Consider the following 16,614-nt stretch of genomic DNA (forward strand, 5'->3'; position numbering starts at 1 on the left):
CTTTTAAATAAGTCTGGTAAACGATTGCAGAAAAAAGGCACAAAAATAAGAAACAAGTCTTAGTTATAGCATGATATTATACATATATCCTGTAAATCAACCTTATTCTCTTTTTGTGTTTTTTTTGCATTTGTATATCTTATGGTTGTCTTGAAAAAATCGCTTTAAGCGTTAAGACCGCCATTTTTGTACATAGTTTATAGTATTTAAGTTATGTAAGTTTCTTTTATGTGTGTGTGTACAAATAAAGAATATTCTATCTATGTATCTTATATTATAAAACCGAATTCTATACTTCATAATAATTTTATGTGAAAGTAAATTAATTGACTGTAACAATCGTTAAAATACCGACCTAACGCATACATGTTCGAATTTAAGCCGCTTCATCTTAGAAACTATACAATTTTGTAGATAAAAATCTACTTAAGATTTTACTTTCACCTATTATTACTTATGTGTACTTGTATTACTATTGTTGCTGACATTATAGATATTATTATCAAAAGATTTCCCCCTGAAGCCTCAAACCGAGATAGCTTATTCGCGTTCGTCAGATAATTTTACGTTATTTCATATAAAAGAGTTCAACGCATAGCGCAAGCGCTAATATTTACTATGTTTTCTCCATTGAACGAAATGTGGAATTGCAGTAGTTTTGTTTCAGACATGCATTACATTACATTAGATGAGACTCTTTCTCTAAATGTTTGGTTTTTATAAAAAACAATTACTTGAAGGTTCTAATAATCATACACATATTTATTTAAAATGTATTTTCAGCTAAAACTGAAGTCTAGTGACTCTTTCTCTAATAATCATACACATATTTATTTAAAATGTATTTTCAGCTAAAACTGAAGTCTAGTCCAGGTAGTTACTAATAAAATCTTTACTATTATTATTCATTTCTACACGAGTGAAACACTCCGGCTGCGCCTAGAAGGCGGTACGTGACGATGCGAGTACAGATTGTACTCACCCTACGACCGACTCACACGACAAACACACACATGACATCTCGAATTGCGCAACCAGCGCTGAATAAGAGTATGTATTGCATTGTATTTTGACAATGATTTATACTTAGCCAGAGATTGTGATCTTGACTTTTGACCTGAACACTGGTGATTAAAAATAACAAAGCTAACGATGGTTTCGTTGTGTAATACTGTTGTGGATGTTTATAAGGTTAATGATGTAAACAACCATTGTTAAATTAGCTTTCTTAAAAAAGGTTGTAATACCGTCTTCGTTTTCTGTCATCAAGTATCCGCATTATTAAAATTTACACATATACAGTACGTTATGAATATTATAGCTAAAACTAAATATTTAACAATAAGTTCAACAGTAATATAGGAACTAAATAAAATTGTTAAGCGATCATGAGTGATGATTAGGTACATTTTAGCTCAAAATAGGAGCGGTGGTAGCTCAGTTGGGTGAGCGCCCGTTTCTCAATCAAGAGATGCGAGTTCGAATCCCGGCGCTGACATGTACCAATGAGTTCTTTGAATTTATGTACAATGTATACCATCGCTCTTACGGTGAAGGAAAACATCGTAAGGAAACCTGCATATCTAGATTTAGGACATCAATCTAGATATGTGAACCCACCAACCCGCATTGGACCAGCGTGGTGGGAAATGGTCCAAACTTAGGAAGGCAGTTTAGACCTTGGGGATATGCACAAAGGTTCCACTCGAGTGAGCCAGGTGCAGGTACGGTGGCCTGCGCTTAAAAGTATACAGGCGCAGTTTTTAAAATAGCGATCCCTGATGATGAAGGGACCAGCTACATCTGTTATAAATCCGAGGACGTGTTGTGTGTGATGTGTGTAGCAGTGGTGTTTATGTGGATGTACTTGAGCAGCATGTGAGCTTGAGATCGCTATTTTAAAAACTCCGCCTGTATACTTTTAGGCGCAGGCCACCGTACTTGCACCCCCACAGAGAATAGAATAGAATAGAATAGAATAGGTCAAAATATAGTCGTTGTTTATCATCATCATCCCGTGATCGTCCACTGCTGGGCACAGACCTCATTCATGAAGCTTAAAAACACTCTGCCCTCTCATTTATACACTATTCTGACACCGTACAGTATTTAACCTACACAAAATTAGAATTATAGGTTTAAGCGCCTCATTATTTCTACATAAATCTACTACAACGCTAATGATTACAAAGAGTACTCAGCGTCGTAATTACATCACTGAGTGCACTGAGAGCACGCACAAAGTGAATAATCCGCACTAATTATATCGTCCAAAAAAGGCAGTAAGTGTATTTTTTGCCGACAATAGCGCCAGCCGGAGCGGCGGCGGCGGCGGGAACCAGGCCAACAGAATCTATGCGGTTTGCTAATCTGCGACACTCTGTACTACTGTACAGGGTGTGTAGTATTTTGGGAGAGTTAGTCTGAATAATCATTTAAAATTCATTTTTTATTTGATCAGTTAGGCTTTATTCGTTATGAAAAAGATTGAGAGTGACTTGGGCTGTAAAAACGATTTTGATACCTTGAAAGTAATTCATCCTAAAACGTATTGTTGTTTAATTTAATAAGTACCATAATAAAACCTTCTCAGCATTTCTGGTAAATTGGCACGGCATCGGGAATTTTGCTCATAAAATTCTACACCGGTCGAGTTTTAGAGCACCCTGTATAGCAGCCGTAAAAACATTGTAATCGTGAAGGTGTTATACATTAGCGGAGTAACCTTGCGTTTCGGTTCTACATAGTAATTGTAGTGTTTGAGAGATGCAGTGTTTAGATTCAGTGTTCATAGTGAGTCTGTGTTGTGGTAGAAGGGGTTACATTTGTGGTTTAAACAGTTTGTAACCACAGAGTTTGTTAGTGTATATTTATTTTAATTAGGTACATTTAGGACATTTACTGTTTAGAAAATTAGATAAATAATTATTATTGAATTGCATCAAATTATGCATAACTTAGTTCTAACAAGCCATAAGTAATAATATGTGTTATAAATAGACTGTAGCATTTATATTTGACGTTTTTCAGGACCACCCATTAAATATTAAATTTCAGTGAAACTAATATTTTATTTTATAGATAGGTACATATGTACATATGTACAATCAATTACACTTAAATAGTGCATCAAGAGTTTATAAATGCTAATTGGTTCCAATTTGAGCTTAATAAAAGCTCTTGATAAGTTCAATGTCAGTGCCGAAGCTTTGACATTTGACTGGCAGATACAAACATAAAGTATAAATATCGGTGAATTTAAAAGTTTAAACTAAGAGTGCCTTTGTAATTCTGAGAGCAAACATACTAATTTCAGCATTAACAAAAGTTGAATTCAAAACATTGAAAATTAGATTTACGCAGCCTATTACAAATTTTAAGTTTTCGTATTGCTAAATTATAAATAGGTCGCTTTAGAATCTTGTAAGTATATTTCGCGTATGTGTAGATTTTGTGGCCAACCAATAATGTATTAATGTAAGTTAATGTCAGAACCTGGTATGGAAAATAATTTAGAATACAACCACAATTTCCAACTGCACAGTGGTCACCAACCGACAAACACACAGACACTCGTCAACAACACTATTTATTTATTTGGTTGTGGATAAAATACTTCCGGGCTTTGGTTTCCGATAAGTGCTCGGCTCAGGCTGTCCCAAGGTCGCCGCGTGCATTTAGTGCACTAAACTGTTGTTTTGTAATAGAATGTTTAAAATTATTTGGTTCCTTGAACCGAGACTGACTGAGATTAGAATACCTATATTATTATTAAAAATGTAGATTTAAATAAGAACATTGCAGTTGCTGTGAAGATATTATTATTATTTAATTTTTTATTGTACAAATATTACAAATAAAAGTACAAAGGGTGGACTTATCGATATTGTTCGAGTTTTATCAATAATCTTGATTGATGATACATTTTTATAATTGAAAAGGATTTTTTTTCCATCACCTACCTAGCCTACGTATATTAATGTTATATCTATGTTATACTTAAATATGATAGTTGACGGGTTTATAAAAACTGTAACCTTATTAGTTTTAAATATTTATATGTCAAAATAAAAAGGAAAGTCATCTCACACAATACGCCAGTTACGTCACACATGAATCCTCAGATAGGCAATAAGTTAATGTTGTCACACATACCCATCTACATCTGCAGTGTCATCGGTAGGCTGAACGCAAATCCGTAATTACAGTAAATATCAATAGTAAATAGTGCGAGTGATGTGGTGGATGGTGGAGAGCGGGTGAGCGGCGCATCGGAAGGTCAAGGCACCGGCGACCACGCGGGGCGGCGGCGGCGGCGAGGTACGGTCTCATCAGATTGATATTTTTTTTACTTTCCATTCTAAAAAGTCACGTGACCTTTAAGGAGATCTTGCTATTTTTCGTGGATTTTTTAAAATGTACAAAAATGTTTTTTCAGACAGACCACCTGAGACAGCCCTTTTCGGCTTACACCACCACACCACTTTTTTACTTTATCGTATCAGAAATGAGGTTATCCGTCAGAGTACTAAGGTTACCGACATAGCTGTCAAAATATGCAAGCTGAAGTGGCAGTGGGCTGGTCATATCTGCCGAAGAACCGATAACCGTTGGGGTAGACGAGTTCTCGAGTGGAGACCACGAACAGGCAAACGCAGCGTGGGACGCCCTCCTGCCCGCTGGACTGACGACCTTAGGCGGGTGGCGGGTAGTGGTTGGATGAGGAAGGCCGAGGACCGAGTGTTGTGGCGCTCCTTGTGAGAGGCCTTTGTCCAGCAGTGGATGATTATTGGCTGATGATGACACCACTTTTGCATCCTGTATAACATACAGCACTTGATTTTGCATCCACTATATAACTATATTGTTCCAACGTATTGATTACATTAGTAACAACCTAACTCGTTAGCGTAAACGTGACTTTTGAAATTCGTGTTTTCGTTTATTTACGTACCAACATTATTTGTAAAACTCTATTGAATTTATGATACCTACCATCAAACTATAAAATTGCTAACTTGCTAAATAATTTACGATGAAGTGACGCTTCGAGCAATCATTTTAAACTGACGATATGTCAAGCTGAAATTACTCAGAAATTACTTAAATTTAACCGTCCAAGTGTACGCTGCAGGGCATTATTGATAGCACTAATATTATTAAATTGAAAATCCTTTCTATTTATAGCTTTTCCTGTGACCTCAGCTTTGCTTTAAAAGATTTATATAAGTATATTAATTCATAGTAAAATAAAAAATAGGAAGAAAATTTTCTAGCAGCCATCCAAAACTTGCGTCACTTAACATAAACTTAATGATTGAATAACGCACCTGGCACTCCATATCCCATTCAATAGAGTCTCACACATCACACATCGACTTTAATAGCCTTTACTAATTGTTGACAGATACAAATTATCGATACAATAGCACAAAGCAACGTGTTACATCACTATCATAACTACTCAGTACCGATTAGTTTGGAGTCGCTATTCACACATGTCGATTTAGTTTTAATAGACTCGTAATATTCTTGTAACAATAAAGGTATGACAAATGAGATTTGTGAATGAAGTTTTAGATTATGTTAATCTTTTACACATCTTCTATTATCTTTTGACTTTCCCTGTCATCTTACTCACTTATTTTCGATGCTATTTCATTTATTATATTTTTCCAGTTCTCATTTAAAATTTTGTACAACTTGGATCTTTTCAATGATTTTTTTGTATTTTTAATTAAAACACGCACACACACAAAAACACACGCACTCACGCCTTGTACTAATGTATTCCCTTGCGGGGTAGGCAGAGGTGCATTGCTGCACTCACTTTTCGCCAGAGTGTTATGTTAGTCCCAATGTAATAGGGGGCTGGCCTATTGCCATTTTACGGGCACATCCAAGACCCGAGAACAAAAATCTGTGTTTAAACAAATATCTGCCCCGGCCGGGAATCGAACCCGGGACCATCGGGTCAGTAGTCAGGGTCACTAACCACTACGCCATTCGGTCGTCGTATTTTTAATTTGTTTTATATATTTAGTTACTAAACCGATAACCGTTGGGGTAGACGAGTTCTCAAGTGGAGACCACGAACAGGCAAACGCAGCGTGGGACGCCCTCCTGCCCGCTGGACTGACGACCTTAGGCGGGTGGCGGGTTGTGGTTGGATGAGGAAGGCCGAGGACCGAGTGTTGTGGCGCTCCTTGGGAGAGGCCTATGTCCAGCAGTGGATGATTATTGGCTGATGATGAAATCAAATAATGCTTATGGCTAAGGTACATGCCTACTATGTATGTCATTGATCCATAATTTCGTCAAAATTTTCATATTTTCCAACATGCATAGGTATTTAATTAGAAAAACTCATGAATGTTGCCTTATAGAGGCTTGCATTCACCGCAAAAAGATAGTATTTAAACCTAGAATCCCACGTCAACCGACCGAAATTGTGAAAGAGCGACATTGTCTCAGCATATGTGCTCTATCTGGGTAGTCACGCTATAGGTACAGTCAGTTTAAAAGATATGTTTGCCCCCTAGTGCATATACATTCATTTTAAAATTCTCTGACGAATGATAGGTGACATAAGAAATACTTTTCTTGTATAATTTCTCTCCTCCGAGGTAGTCTGGAAGAAATTACTCTTAGTAAAAAGGCCGCCATTTGTACCATCTATGTTGAACATTTTCATGTGTAATTTCTGTTTGTGTGTGCAATAAAGAATTATCTATAAATCTATCTATCTACAGAGTTTGGTTGTATGTATCGATAAAATATTATTTGATTCGTACCTCTTATTTGGTTCGAACTATGAGTTTTAGGATCAAACTAATTGCGCTGAGGGTAGTTCTTGGTCTTATTTACTGACTGTACCAGCAAATTGTCACAATTATATATTTTTTTAAATGTGTGTGCAAGGAATGCATGAAGCGGCGGTGAAGGATGTTTTACAAAGGCTCTCACGATGGTATCTGTCTGGTATATGCCTTCTGCTAGAGAATGCCTTTGACTATGTCTCATTAGCATTTCAGAGATAACTGAGTTATATTGATAAAGTGTTGATATGCGTTTATTTGTGGTGAGTTATTTTACTTTGTATTGTGTTCAGGGCTGGGAGAACTTTATTTATATTAGTTTTTCCAAGATATTTGCTAAACAATGTCAAGACTAAAGAGGCTGTGAATTGTTTTGTATAAATATGTGAAATGCAATAAAACATCCATCCGTGAAATGTTTTTTTAGGGTCGCTAGTTTGATGCCCTTAATATTTGTAATACATACCTGTTTATTTTTGTAGATATACAACGTTCATATAAGTACAAGTTGTTAAAGATTTATTGAAAAAAAAAGTTTTTAGGGTTCTTCATATAAAAGAGTTCAACGGAGAAACTTGAAATGAAAGTTCTCTATAAAATTATTATAATAGTATCTAAAACGTGAGGCCGTAGAACAAGATTTGTTAAGAATGACCCCCACAGTCAACCCTTCTCGGCTTACTATGACTCTTTTGCTTCACCCTGTGTATGCACATAGCCAATGAATTAATAGTAGTTAGTCACTCTACTCTCCACTTATACGAATTTGTAGTAATGTTAAGTTATACATATAATATTTCGATTGTATGTAGGGGGTCTACGGGGCGGGGCGGTGACCCAGATTCAGAATCAAAATCCAGTTTGTTGATTTTTTTACAATTGTTTTAATTGTCAATTTCACAGCGACGCTCTCTGTGCTTATTCTGCTAACTAGTTAGGCGTTAACCGATTATCGAAATGCGATTGCCATAATATTTTGATAACACGATTAAATAATATACTCTGATTCCATTACATGTATATTTTAATGTATTGATACAAACTTTTTTAACTTTAACGTGACGTGTTTATTTATATATTTTATTTTAGGAAAACTTACAACACAATCTTTGCTACGGTGATTTCTCAGCAGGATTTTCTAATTGATTAAGTTTTATGTTTGAATGCATTTACAAAATTGGCTTCTGTATGTTATTGCAGTTACTTCTAATATTAATTGTAGGTGTTTGGCTATTCAGATTCATTGTATAATAGTAGAATCGGGTTTTAGTTTAAAACTAAAGCGGAATAAATCGTGATGGCGTTGGCCAACCGACGACGGCAACAATCGTTCACTGCTTGTATTGCAAGATTATCATAACAATATTCTTGGCCAAAGGGCTCGCCAACTAAAGAATCTTGCAATTTCCTATTATTCTAGAGCTACCTTCGGCTACCACAACGGTAAATTATTACTCAGTGTCTCACAAATTGAAACAAATAGGCGCTTACTGGTTATATTTTATAAGTAAGTATACAAAGTAAAGTGTTTACTTATGTGTTAGCAAAAAATATGAATTGTGTCGCAAGGCCATTAGTAACTATAACTTGATTCAAAATATCCGTATCCGTTACTTATTATCTTTCAATCAGTAAGTACCTACTCACCAAATTAAATAATTTACAAAAATAAAAACAATAACTACAGATAAGTATGTATCTCATAAATAGTAACTTAATTACATATTTGAAAATTTATCGAACTCGAATACGGTGTCTGGGTCAGAACTACATGGTCTCATCCGCAGTGGCTTTAAATCTATCTCCTAGAAATGTATTAATACTTTTAAATGTAAAGTACCTAAAGGCTACACTCCCAGTCGGCAAACTTTTCGCCCGCTACTAGAGGCGCGCGTAACACTGCAAATTGCGTACCGTGATCGTACACTTGATGTGTGGGGACGTCTCACAGATACATAATATATTAACACCCAAGACCGGAGTACAAAAATACAAAACTGTCTAAACAAATGCCTGCAGCGGCCAGGAATCGAACCCAGGCCCTTCGTTGTATTAGTCAGACTTACTAACCATTACACCACTCGGTCTTTAAAAATACTAAACCGACACGCCCCGCACCGCCCTCGCGCCGCTATCAAACAGTTTGCCTACTGCAAACGCAGCCTGCAGCCCGTTAGAAGTATCTAGAGTAAGTGAACTATCTGTACCCAGTAACCACACAGGTTGTGTCTGTCGGAGGATATGTCGGTGCGTAAGAGTCGGCAGTCATCGCAACACGTTCTTACGTCACGTGCGGTTAATCCAATTTGCCACACTTTGCCGGCTAAAGACCTGGTCAGGTCTGAGGCGTATCGTGGCTGCATTATACTTACCCACATTTAAATCCTAACTAATATTATAAATGCGAAAGTAACTGTGTCTGTATGTCTGTCTGTCTGTTACTCTTTCACACCAAAACTACTGAACGGATTTGAATGAAATATGGTATACAGATAGTCTAGAACCTGAGAAAGAACGTAGGCTACTTTTTATCGCGGTATTCCCACGGGAAAACTTTTTAAGGCCAAGTAAAGCTGGCGGGAACTGCTAATTTGCATATATTGACTGCCTTTTGGATGGATAGTTTAAAACGCACGTTACGATAGTTCGTAAAAGTATGTGAGTATATTATTTTCATCATCAGATCTAATCATAATCTTGGATGGGTAGGTTCGGCTTATTGAGGTATTCGATAGATTGCCTTTTGAATCAATAATAACGCCGATATTAAAACATTTGATCATATAATCATAGATGACATACTGTAGAAGTTTAGATTACCTAGAGATTTTCACTAAAGGATTGGTCAGTTAAACCAGCATGAAGCATCTGATAGCATAGGGTGCGCCGCACATATAAACAAAAGGAACAGGTGATACGTCACTTGAGGAGGCTCCTTTCATGCACCTTATACATATTAATAACAATAGTTATTATTTAGAGGTTCTATAAATCCGATAGTTGTCGATGTTCGGATTGGTCGTGAGGTCACCCCGGGGTCACCAGCTCACGACAAACAATCGGTACTTAGATAAGAAAAGACGAAACGCATTAGCCTATTTTGGATTTGCGCAAAATCCACTGGCAAGGTCTTGCTTACGTTTGCTCTTAATGTTAATGATTGTAATTTCATTTTATGAGGCTGGATCATTAATTACTCTGTTATTGTGGGAAAGATTGGGAGTGATGCATTGCAGCTGAAATTAAACTTTTGTTAGACAAATCTAACAATCACGTAAGGTTTTTGGGGAAACCGTAAGGTCCGCTCGGTTATCTGAAGATGTAGCTGGAAGAGGAAGAGGTAGGACGAAAACTTCAACTTTATAATTCGTGGTTAAAATCATATCACGATAGTCATTTGATTATGTACTGAAATAAATCTATCATTTTCAAGTTTTATTTCGGAAAATGATAAAAAAAATATTAAAATAAATGAAGATTCTGTAACAGGTATAGATACAAAAAATATGTTACGAAGATAAATTAGTGAAGAGATAGTAAATTGCGTAATGTTATGGTTTTATTGTACAACAACATCTAATAATAAAGTTAATTACTTACTTCATTAGTTATTTTTACGGTTCACTGGCTCCCATTATTGTTTTAATTGAAACAATCAAAAACGATACAGATATTTCTTTATGCAAAAGACTGTTGTTTGTAAGACTGTTTATTTACTATATGTTTCAGCTTGAATAGATTATTATTTATTTAAAAATTTATTCATTATCAGTTTAAAAAAATATACATACCTTATCTGAGAGTCTCCAATGTATCACAAAAAAAATCACGTTCCACAAAAATTTAATCAATAAAATGATTTGTTTAATTAAAACTTCGTACAGTGTCCGCTAGAGGGCAGTGTCGAGCGGCGCGGGCGCAGGCTGCGTGCGCACTGACGGCTTCAGCTCCACTCAAGACGCAGCTTTTTGCCAATATTCGGGGTCAGAGCATTGGGAAAGGCATCCACTTTTATGGGAGAAAAATTGTTGCAACTTGCAACCGATACCGATCTGTGGTTTATTGATCAATTAAGTGAATTCGTGCTTAGGTTGGGTATAAGTACATACGATTGATCGATTTATTGTCTTGTGCACTGCACTATTCGTTCAGATTCGATTGTTTTGGTTAAATTCGGCTTTGATACCTTACTGAAATAAAAATAAAAGATTGTAAGTCGTAAAAAGACAATTCGTAGTATTTTCTATCAATTCAGCTAGGCTAGACCATGTACCATGTCATACAATACAACAAATAAATTAGATAGGTAGGAATGTATTACATTAAGCACTTTAAAAACTTTAAAACAGCGACATACCTACACAGATAATCTACAAGGGCAGATATGTTTGTTTAGATAATTAAAAGAATTATTTATTAATCTTTGTGCTACGGGTGTGAAAAGGCTCGAATTAGATACGTATCTCATTTGTTATACCTAATTGTGATACAAACTTTAGCAGGTTTAAGCTCTAAGGCGGTGTCACGCGCAGTTACTAACTTATTGAATGTGTATCTGGAGATACTATCAAGATTGTTCCACTGCATTAGCTGCTAAGGTTGAGGTTAACTCTAATAACAATAATATATTTATTTCACACTACAGTGCACTTTAAAAATAATAATTATTGGTTCTTTATTAATTTGATTAAGTACTCTAAAAATATGTATAAGACAGTAATTGTCTCTGGAATCTCTGGATACAGCTCTCCTTTAAGACTTCAGATAGACCATGTCTAAGCAACAGCAGAAACTTAAACCATAGGGATGACTGAAATAATAATAATAATTATTATTATTAAGTAGATACCTACAGTCATTGCTGCCGATGATTAATATTAATGATGTACAGATATTGCTGTTCCAGGATAGATAAGATCAATCAATTTAATTCAGCACTTAGGTATTTAGGTACTTTCCTAGGCACCTAAATCATGAACTAATCACCAGTGCCATTGAATTTACAGTAAAATGCAATGAGCATTGTATCTGCATAACTTTGTACAGGAACTTGACAAACACGCGGACCTAGTAATAGGAACTAAAGAACTAGATTAACATGAGAGAGGAAGCCATTCATTTCACAATTACCTACGATATATGCAAGTTAACAAAAACTGTATCATTGCAACAAGTTTACACTGAGAAGAAAGTGTAAAAATGAGTTTATCAACGAACGAGCAGTCATGGAACAATGTAGATGTTCCACGATACAAGATCTCTATCAGAATACTACGGGTACAGTGGAACCTAGAGAGAACACTTGCAAATAAATTTTACCTTTAGGACTGCAGATACAAAGTACAAAATGTCGTGCGAGAGCAGTCCCCCACTGTACATTTTGTGGTCGCGAGTTCTATAAAGCGTGTAAAATGGAACATCTAGTTATGTAACGATGGGCCACCAGACGAAATGATTTTGTTAGATTTATGAAGATAAAGAATGATAAAAATCATTTACAAAAAGTTATTCTTCGACGATTCCTTAACGTGTATTTGATCTGCATAAATTATGTATCACATGGCAACTGTGCTCATGTAATACTCGTACGGCACATGACGGTACATACCCTAGGTAAATTAATAATTTGTCCTTTCATCTATCAGCAGTAGATCAGCTCCAGGCGTGGCAACTTTCCACGCAGTGTGTGGCAACACCAGGTATGTAGGAGGCAGCCGAGTTACTCTAGTTTGACCAAAACTAACTAACGGGGGCTGAAATACATTCAGTAGGTTTCATACTACGAGATAGAGTTGTGTTTAGCTCAGCAGAGCTGAGCTGAAAGTGTGTTTCGTAAGGTAGAGTGACCCGCGGGCGAGTGAACGATATATGCGTGATATGTGACTTACTTCCAACTGTAACCGCATTGCGACATTTTAAAGAGAGAGGTTCAGTACGATCCTTTTTAGGACCTTTCGCAAAAGTTAGAAGTATTATAAGTTTGTGCCTATATGGGGTGCATTATCTATATTTTAGTACATTTATGTGAATTTATAAGTAATAGGCATAATGGTGAAGAAGAGGATGTTGGAATATATACTAATATGAAATGATTAAACTTTATCGATAAGTTGTAGAATATAAGTTGCGTTCCAAGTTCGAGGTCTCTTACGCATAGTTTTTGTACCAAATGGACAAAAATGACGGGCGTTCATAATCGCAGTGACTTTGACCTACCTGTTCATCATCTTATCAATGTTTAAAAAAAAAGTACGGCCATTTTCCGCATAATAGTTAAACTACGTTTAAAAAAGTTGAAATTCAATTAACAATAAAACAAACAATTATTTACTAACGGGCACTGTTGAACTCACTTGCTAACTATTTATTTAATAACGTAGGTACAGTTTACACTATGGTTATTTTCACTTCACAACTGTACTTGGAAAAATATTGGTCCATTATATTACACATGCCTACATGCACAAAACCTTCAACCAAGTCATCTTAGAAGATAAAAGCTACGCACCCATAATCTACTATTCGATCATACATACTTAGTAACTTCTATCACTAGTGGTTTAATCTTTGCAAAAGCAATCTGTATGATACTGAATCAGGTCTTCACAGAGTCCCCGTCATCAGTGAAGGGTCCTCGCTCCTCACAACAAGACGAACACAAATAATAAGGAAATGTTCTCGGATCGCCCTGACATTTGCGAGCCTCTCGAAGACTTGGACCGGGAGCTTCTAACTGTATTACCACAAACAAGTTTTATGGGTGTTTAGTAGTGGAATAGTATTTGTCATAATAAACTTATAAGGCCTGTGACAGCGCTGTACATGTGTACATAACTGCGGTTCCCCTCATCTGGCCTAATCTTTATTGTTCTAAACTCGTTTCGCATAACTCGTAAGGTCTAAACTTTTTTGCTCGAATCATCACTTTGCCAAGTCTTATGTGGCATAAGACTCGTTTGGTCTAAAACTCTTTTGGCACAAACTTGAAACACCTAAGTCTCGTTTGCTCTAATTGTTCGTATTGGTATAATCTTGTTTTTCCTAATATTATCTTTACAAATACTATATTAAGTATGTTTTAAATGTACAAATTGTGGTATTTTTCTCCTACATCCCGAAAATCACGATATCAAATGATCAAAATATCGAAAGTGAATAACCATTATAATTATTACTTACACCATTAAACCCCATGGGATCGAAACCTAAAGATAGGTGCGACGACGAGCAAAGCGAGGAGGAGCGTGTTAGGTGCACATTTTCGTCAAAAGCAAAGCGGAGCGCAGCGAAGCGGAGCTGAGCGTTTCCCACTTAGCGGCCACAATACAAGGCACCAGTTTGCGCTATGTAAGTAGGGAGACGCTCCATCAAAGTTAAAGCCAATCGAATATTATTACTTTATATAACCTATGCCATAGCATTATTAGGCTATTCAAGATTTGGCTATACCATTATTAGGCTAAACAAGATTATGCGAAATAACTTTTTACTAAAAGAGATTTATGCCATACGATTTTCGGCGAAACGAGATTTTGACCAAACTTTACTATGCAATACGAGATTAGGCAAATAAATCTTAGGCCAAAAAAGGTAGAACCACATAACTGTGTTGAACGCCATCTAAGTTTTTATGGCAATGCCTTCAGTTTTGCACTCCATTATTGATCAAAAAGCTTATGAAGAAGCTACTTATGGTCTGCCATTTTCTCTTGGTAGGAAGTATCCATCAGTTAGCCTTGGCCCCCCTCTCCCTGCTACAGCATCCAGCTCCCGGTCTGGTGCCGCCGCCGCCGCCGCTCGCGAGCCACGACACGCGGCCGCCGGTTTCATCATCACTACACCACTATTCAGGATTACTTGGACATTTTGACTGAGTCTCTTGCAACCATTCTTGGCTAAAGGGAAGAGGAATGAGGAGTGTGTTAATACACTCACGAGCAATGAAAAAGTTCCAGTGACATAAGGAACATCAATGGATGGTGGAACTTTAGAAATTGGTTGATACGTGATTTGATGTGTCTTTTAAAATATTCTTATACGATGACGACGCCCTCAAGAGGTAAGTAGGACTACTACGACGGAAGGCGCGGATGTGACTCGCGATGTCGCTTTGGAAACGATCAACTATTCTGAATAGTAAGTACCATATTTCTTGTTTATATTTTTGAACTTCTTGTGGTGAAGGGCTATTTCTTACTATGGGATGGTAGCCTTTTCAAAACTTGCCCCTGAAATGAGACTTATCAATGCTTTATATTATACAGTATTGAATGGTTTATTTTGATATTTTTGATTACCTACACAATCTATGTAAGTTTTAGTAGTATTTCAGTATTGTAAAAAAATTTACAATTAATTCGTAGTAAAGATGTTTGAGGATTTTTCATAGTTTGTTATATTTATTTTTGTTACAGTCAACCATCAAATTTGTACAAGCAGTATTACCAATTGCCATAGGTAGGAAAGCAATTGCTTTGTGGAAAGTACTTACGTACTTAATTAATAATTTACATGTGGCTTCGGTATATTATTGTGATTTTATTTATCAGAATGTTAATTAAGTACATATATCTAGACTAGATGTTGTCATTAGATAACTTTAAAGATTACTTAATACGACCCCATCTGCAGTGGTCACTCTAGATTATACAAAAACGAAAATACCACTACTCAATCTCGTTACAAAAGATAACCAGAATTAGCAGTTGGGTGAGTCGAAATAAGAACCTTGCTTCACCAATCCCAGCGCAGAATGTCATTGACCATTGTATGATAGCGAATTGAATCGATCTATTTATAACTTTGCATTAATCGTAATTACTCAAGCACTAAATTGAAAATTTCAACCGCTACTTTCAAGTTTCCGTAGTGTAGTGGTTATCACGTGTGCTTCACACGCACAAGGCCCCCGGTTCGATCCCGGGCGGAAACAGTTCAATTTTTTTTTATTTTGTTTATTTAAATTTTTATGATAATATAATTTAATCAGTACCACAATGATGTTGATAGCAATATTTTATGTTAAATTAATTTTAAGTTTCTCATTTGTGAGTTTTTCTCATTGACTTTTAGCAATGACTCAGTTGTTCAGTTGGAACATTGCCATGTGGACAGGTAAGGCGCTGAGCCCCGTTTAGAATGGTTTAGCTATAGACAACACAGCTGTGATGATTATCGATTCATTGATAAAATCCATCAGGCGCGATGCAAAGCAGTATCTAACTTATTACATGTTTTTTATAAGTATCTTGTTTTTTAATTTGTTTGTTACGAAAATATAAGTGTACAATAGGCTAAAAGCATTTTTTACCAGCCAACCTACAGGAGGTTGAGTCAAACCAGTGCCTTTTATGTTGTTTGTCGCTTTGAAAATAAACCTTTAGACAGGTAGCTTATTAGCTGATACGATACATAGGTACTTAAGCATACAGTATAATGTAATATTTGTACAAACTGTACATTGTACAACTTAGTCACAGATAATTTATAAAACTTAATTAGGTTTCAAGTTACAACGCACATTTCATTTACAGTTTAACTGCAGTTGTCTATCCTCAGTCCATCAGTTCAGTAAAGCGGAAAATAGACCATAACTTATGTAAAAGTAACAGCATTCTTATGTAGCAACTTGTCATGGTTGACACGTGATTTGACTAATGGTTATTAAAGTTGACCACGTAAAAAAACCGGCTCGACAATCTTACCTGCTATCCCTAAATGAAGTAAAAGAAGACCTCAGTGTCAAAATTACAAAGAATAGCAAATTGTTGATATTGCTACTAAATAGCTACTGTAA

At 36.1% G+C, this 16,614-nt stretch overlaps 1 non-coding gene across 1 annotated transcript; it reads left to right on the forward strand.

Annotated features, from left to right (window-relative positions):
* The first annotated feature begins 15,677 nt into the window (after positions 1-15,677).
* On the forward strand, positions 15,678-15,750 carry Trnav-cac. Its single transcript has one exon. It is a non-coding gene; the product is annotated as a tRNA-Val (tRNA).
* Positions 15,751-16,614: the final 864 nt, after the last annotated feature.

The sequence above is a fragment of the Plutella xylostella genome, chromosome 16 (assembly GCF_932276165.1).
Source record: "Plutella xylostella chromosome 16, ilPluXylo3.1, whole genome shotgun sequence".
In the NCBI taxonomy this organism is placed as follows: Eukaryota; Metazoa; Arthropoda; class Insecta; order Lepidoptera; family Plutellidae; genus Plutella; species Plutella xylostella.